The sequence below is a fragment of the Aegilops tauschii genome, chromosome 4 (assembly GCF_002575655.3).
Source record: "Aegilops tauschii subsp. strangulata cultivar AL8/78 chromosome 4, Aet v6.0, whole genome shotgun sequence".
Classification (NCBI taxonomy): domain Eukaryota; kingdom Viridiplantae; phylum Streptophyta; class Magnoliopsida; order Poales; family Poaceae; genus Aegilops; species Aegilops tauschii.
The window spans coordinates 231,910,131-231,916,391 of NC_053038.3; the positions used below are offsets into that span (position 1 = coordinate 231,910,131).

The 6,261-nt window shown below is 43.6% G+C and overlaps 1 long non-coding RNA gene across 3 annotated transcripts; it reads left to right on the top strand.

The window, feature by feature from the left end:
* Window positions 1–2,319: 2,319 nt before the first annotated feature.
* Window positions 2,320–5,473, top strand: LOC109781556 (uncharacterized). Of its 3 annotated transcripts, none has more exons than XR_005753228.1 (5): window positions 2,320–2,674; window positions 2,980–3,045; window positions 3,451–3,564; window positions 4,259–4,315; window positions 5,234–5,473. It is a non-coding gene; the product is annotated as an uncharacterized lncRNA (long non-coding RNA). The 3 variants fall into 3 exon arrangements; XR_005753227.1 differs by having other exon boundaries at window positions 4,259–4,305; XR_005753229.2 differs by adding an exon at window positions 3,645–3,731 and having other exon boundaries at window positions 4,259–5,247.
* The last annotated feature ends 788 nt before the right edge of the window (window positions 5,474–6,261 follow it).

Sequence of the window (6,261 nt, forward strand, 5' to 3'; positions counted from 1 at the left end):
TATAAAAGGGGCGGAGCAGCTCCGCGTTCCAAGCCTGTGGCTCGTCTTTCTGATGCTCGACATTGTAAAGATGGTATGCTCCATTGTGGAGAACTCTGGTGATAATGAAGGGACCTTCGCAAGAAGGGGCGAGCTTGTGTGGTTTCTGTTGATCCACTCGAAGAACCAAGTCTCCCTCTTGAAAGGCTCGGCCCCTCACGTTTCTGGCGTGGAATCGACGCAAGTCTTGCTGATAAATGGTCGACCGGATTAAGGCCATCTCTCTTTCCTCCTCTAGGAGATCGACTGCGTCCTGCCAGGCCTGTTCTGCTTCATCTTCAGAGAAGAGCTCGACTCGGGGTGCATTGTGAAGCAAGTCACTCGGTAGAACAGCTTCTGCTCCATAAACCAAGAAGAATGGAGTTCGGCCAGTCGACCGAATGGGAGTCGTCCTCAATCCCCAAAGAACTGATGGAAGTTCATCGACCCAGGCACCTGCTGCCTGCTTGAGATCACGCATCAGTCGAGGTTTCAGTCCTTTGAGAATCAAGCCATTTGCTCTTTCCGCTTGTCCATTTGACTAGGGGTGGGCGACCGAAGCATAGTCGACTCGTGTGCCTTGGGAAGCACAGAAGGCTCTGAACTCATCAGAATCGAAGTTCGACCCGTTGTCAGTGATGATGCTGTGCGGAACTCCATATCTGAATGTCAATTCTCTGATGAAACTGACGGCAGTACTGGCCTCAAGATTCTTGATAGGCTTGGCTTCAATCCATTTGGTAAACTTGTCGACTGCTACAAGCACATGAGTGAAGCCGCTCCTACCAGTCCTCCGGGGTCCAACCATATCCAATCCCCAAACAGCAAAGGGCCAGACGAGTGGAATGGTCTTCAGGGCTAACGCAGGCTTGTCGGACATATTGGAGTAAAACTGGCAGCCTTCACATTTGTCAACTATATCTTTCGCCATTTCATTTGCTCGTGGCCAATAAAATCCAGCTCGGTATGCTTTGACCACAATGGTCCGAGAGGAGGCATGGTGACCACAGGTCCCCGAGTGGATGTCGTTGAGGATCATTCGACCTTCTTCTGGTGTTATGCATTTCTGGCTGACTCCAGTTATGCTTTCTCTGAACAGTTGTCCTCTTAACACAATGAAGGCTTTGGATCGACGGACGATCTGTCGAGCCTCTTCTTCATCCTCTGGTAGTTCCTTCCTAAGGATATACGCAATGTATGGCACTGTCCAGTCGGGAATGATGACCAAAACCTCCATGATCAGGTCGACCACGGCTGGGACTTCGACTTCAGTCGGATCTGTGGCACTCTTAGGCTGCGGGGGCTCTTCAGTGAAAGGATCTTCTTGAACTGAAGGTGTATGAATGTGTTCTAAAAACACGTTGCTGGGAATGGCTTCCCTCTTGGAACCTATCTTTGCCAAATCATCGGCTGCTTGATTTTTTAGTCGGGGTATATGATGGAGCTCTAACCCCTCAAACTTCTTTTCCAACTTCCTCACCGCATTGCAGTAACCAGTCATAGCTGGGCTTCTGACGTCCCACTCCTTCATCACTTGATTGACTACCAAATCTGAGTCGCCGTAGACCATGAGGCGACAGACACCGAGTGAGATGGCCATACGTAACCCATATAAGAGTGCTTCATATTCCGCTTCATTATTGTAGGAATCAAAGTGAATCGGGAGAACATATCTGAGCTTGTCTCCTCGGGGGGATACCAGTACCACCCCAGCATCGGAACCATTCAGCATCTTGGAACCATCAAAGAACATGGTCCAGTGCTCCGAGTGGATTTGAGTCGGCAGTTGCTGTTCGATCCACTCGGCGAGGAAATCTGCTATTGCTTGGGACTTGATAGGTTTCTTTGCCTGAAACTTAATATCCAAGGAAAGGAGTTCAATCGCCCACTTTGCCACTCGACCAGTTGCATCTCTGTTGTTCAGAATCTCTGATAATGGAGCGTCGCTGACGACTGTAATGGAGTGGTCAGAGAAATAATGTCCAACCTTCTTCGTGGTCATATAAATCCCATAAACAAGCTTCTGATAATGTGGATATCTTTGCTTTGATGGAGTAAAAACTTCAGAAACATAATATACTAGGCGTTGAACTTTATCACTACAAAAAAAACCCCATATTGCAATGCATGTCTAGCAACGAAGATAGCATGATGTGTTGTTTCGTTGAACCTCCCACATTCCCCACTTAGCGCTAACCTCCTCGTACCCACCTCCACCTCTTCTGTCTAGTCGCAGGCGCCCAAAGTTTATATTATCCCTTCGTTTTGGCCTTCATCTTAAAAAAATTAGATTATCCTAAATGAAAGACACCCTGCATCGGCCGCCATCCCCTCCCCTCACCGCCGCCGTCCCCTTGCCCTCAGTAGCTAGGGTTCCCACCGCCGCCGTCTCCTTGCCCCGCCTCCCCCTGTCCCTTCGCCGAGCCCGCCTCCCTTCCCACTTTCTCCGCCCGTCGAGGACGCATACTGCATCTTCGCCATCCTCCTCGCGTCGGGGACGCACACAGCGTCATCGCCATCTTCCTCGCGTCGGGGAAGGTGCGTTCGCCGCTGTTCCTCCGCGCGACCTAAGATGCCGAGGCCGCCGTTCTTCCTCTGCACAGCCAGGGACGACGCAAGCACCGACGCCCCCGTCCTCAACTGCATTAGTTCAGTAGTACGCCCCCTATTCTCTCTCATCAATGTTTGTTTCTGGTCCTTGCCGACGGCGCCAACCGGTACATAGCAGCCGACTAGTCGCAACCCGAGGCACCGACCGACGCAGCTCGTAGCGGCCAGCCAGCGACTCAGCCCCAAAGGAAACGAGCAAATCCTCTCAACCTCTCCAAAATCCCGAGTCCCTCCCACTGTTTGATTTGCGACTTGCGCTGCTAATTTGAATTGAGTGCTCATATGTCTTGATAAAATCGCCCTTTTTCATGGATATTATTTGCAATTGATGTGAGTCTTGCTTTTTTGCAGGAGAGATTTGGTGTAGTGATATAAGTACTGCTACATGTGGGGAAAAGAACTTGCCAGACAACATAGGTAATTTCCTTTAACTCATTCATATCCAGAATTCTTGTTAGCACCGGTTAGCATGGCACCAATCTAAGTGTAAACTGTATTTGAGTGAAGCATTTTAACATGAGAACATTCTAACTGCGTCAAATTTCCAACTTTTATCCACAGTGCGTCAAAATAAATTGTATATAGTGAAAAATTGTTGTTAGGATGAGTGCATAACAGCTTTCCTTCAGCCTGTCCTGCCCAGCTATTTGTTTGTAGCTCTGCCACAGAAACACCCTAAAGTATTTAAAACTATAGTATTTTTAGAAACCATCGTACTTTCCAAATACTAAGAAAAAACTTAGCTGCCAAATAGGCCCTTAGATTTCCTGTTTCATGCGCATCACTGAAGGGGAGAGTTTAATTGGCACATATGTTTCTCAGTGAAATAAATGCAGGATTCTTCTACTCAAACACCAAACAAGGAGAAAAGATGGTTTCTTCCGAGAGACTCAAGTTGATGAACCTGTCAATAAGATCATTGAATTGAAAAATAAGGTATTTTTCTTAGTGTCTCCCCTGCTCTCTATCTCTCTCTCTCGAAAAAGATTGTGCTCACGCGTTTCCATGACATGCAGTTTCTGTCAGTAAGATACAATACTTTTGTGGTGATCAACTAGAAAACCATTGGTCCTCCATCCATCGGTCTCCTAGCTAGAGTAGGGGTAACTAATTCTGACTACTTACTACATGATTGTTCCATTTCACTTACATTTAACATTGTGATCTGTTTGGGGTTCCAGTTTAGTTAGGAATGTGGGTCATGATGTCACCAGCTGAACTTGGAACATGAAAGTTATTTGACATTATACATAATGCTACTCTATAAGCCATGAAACAACCAGTTAAGTTTAAGCCAAACCCCATGTAGAAACCAGACTTCCTATGGTGGCTCAGTCTGGTAGACTCTTCTTTCCCAGCTGCTAATGAATTATTATTTTTATATGTCCTTTCTTGTATATAATTAGGGTGCACTTTTCTATATTACTTAGATCCTACATCCCTTCAAGATCAAGTCATGGCCTTCGGGTTGGCGTCATGATGAGCAGAAGTGGGTTAGATAGTTCGTAGTTCTCGTGCCCTCCTGTGTTTCTTAGTTCATTATGCATGTATTCTTTCTATGCATGAGTTGATAACTCCAGCTGTCCCAAATCTGATGATGAATTTTTTTCTCGTGTTGTTGCTTCTGCAGGTTGTGAGAATTTTATTTATGGATCAGGAATTCTAATCTATGACTTGGTGAATCTCAGTAATTACGATCTCTTGTGTGATGTAGAATATTTAAAGATTTTCAAGTTGTTGCACTTAGATTTCTCCTAATACACCATAACATGCATGACTAATAAATCATCACAAGCAAGAGTAGTACGGGAGCAATCTAACGCAAAGCTAGCTAGTGTAGAGACCTCTCAAAAATGGAAATAATCAATTCAGTATATTCAATATTATTAGTTAGCTACTTGTCATTTAGTTAGTTGCTAAATTCATCTCATTTTTAATATAATATAATTTTTAGTAGTATATGCAAGCTGATGGTTGTTCACAATGAACAACCACATCTGATTGGTCAAAGCTGCTCTGAGTAATATGCAGCTTCTAACAAGCCATGGATATTCAAAACATGTGCAAGGCAATTAAAATAAATAGAATGCCCTCAGTTTACAAAGAATGGGTGACTTGAAGTCTGTGTGTTTGTACTCCATAGCATAGTGATGGCCCTTTTGCTAGCATGTATTATTATTATTATTATTATTATTATTATTATTATTATTATTATTATTATTATTATTATTATTTTACAGAGTGATGATACTGACATTGCAAGTATATGCAGTTTCCACATCTGAATTTTGGTATTTTTTTAGAGAAAATAGACTGGAACACTAAAAACATGTATTAATAGTTCATATAGTTTTGAGTTGATGCAAGATGCAAAATTAATTAGTACATGGATATAAATATCATAATCTAAGATGTTATTGATAAATTCATGTTGGATTTTCGTTTTGTATTTAGATTATTAATTATCCCCTTGTCTATAGATAAGTCTATGTCTCGATAAATCACATTTGTAGGGTGCTCCTTTAAATTATATTTCTATGATAACCTGATTTCTCTCATGTAAGTTGCTCGTCTCATATTATTGTTGTTTTTGTTGTTGTTGTAGACCACGAAGATAAATTGACGATGCATGGCTCAGATGGTTATTGCAAGGTTAAGAATGGGGCTAGTACGAGATAATAAGAATGTCATATCAGGATAAAATAAATTAGAATGACATTTTTAGGGTCAATGTTTCAAACATTATAGTTGATTGCAAGGTCAAGAACGGGGCTACTGATAGACAGTTTCACCTCTTGTAATCTTTGGATCATGTTATTTGTAATGCACAATAGTCAATTTAATATATGAGATCTTTCTGTTTATTATATTGTGCCTCCAACTGTCAACATTGCAAGGTCCAGAATTGGGCTACTGATCTGTTATGTCCGTTTAAAAATACGTTCGTCCATGGTCGCCAACAATTCATATGAAGCAGTGATCTGTTTTATTTGTCCATTGTCGCCACCAACGCATATGAAACGTTGTTGGGCTCTAGCTCTATATGTTGCTATCTACCAACGCTTCTACATGCAGTTTACCAACGCATGCATATATGTTGTTGTAGACCCTTCCAACGCCACCAACGGCAACGTATATTAATCCGTTGGTGTAGACCTTAGCAACACATATATGGACATACAACAACGCATTGATGCGTTGCTGAAGGGGGGGTTTTGTTGTAGTGTATAGGCTTTTCTTTCCTCTTCCCGCTCGATCGTAAGTACCGTACTGACAACTTGTCTAGTGGCAGCAATGTAAAGCAGTAAAGGCTCTTTGCTGATTGGGGCAGCAAGCACCGGCTGGGTGGAACGCAGGGCTTTGAGCTCTGCAAATGCTGCATCAGCTTCAGGAGTCCACTCGAACTTATCAGACTTCTTCATTAGTCGGTAAAGAGGCAATGCCTTTTCACCGGGGTGAGAAATGAATCGACTCAAGGCGGCCAAACAACCTGTAAGCTTCTGGACATCGTGCACACGCACAGGGCGTTTCATTCGGAGAATGGCACCAACTTTCTCTGGGTTAGCGTCGATCCCCCATTCAGAAATGAGGAAACCGAGTAATTTTCTGCCAGGAACTCCGAATGTGCACTTT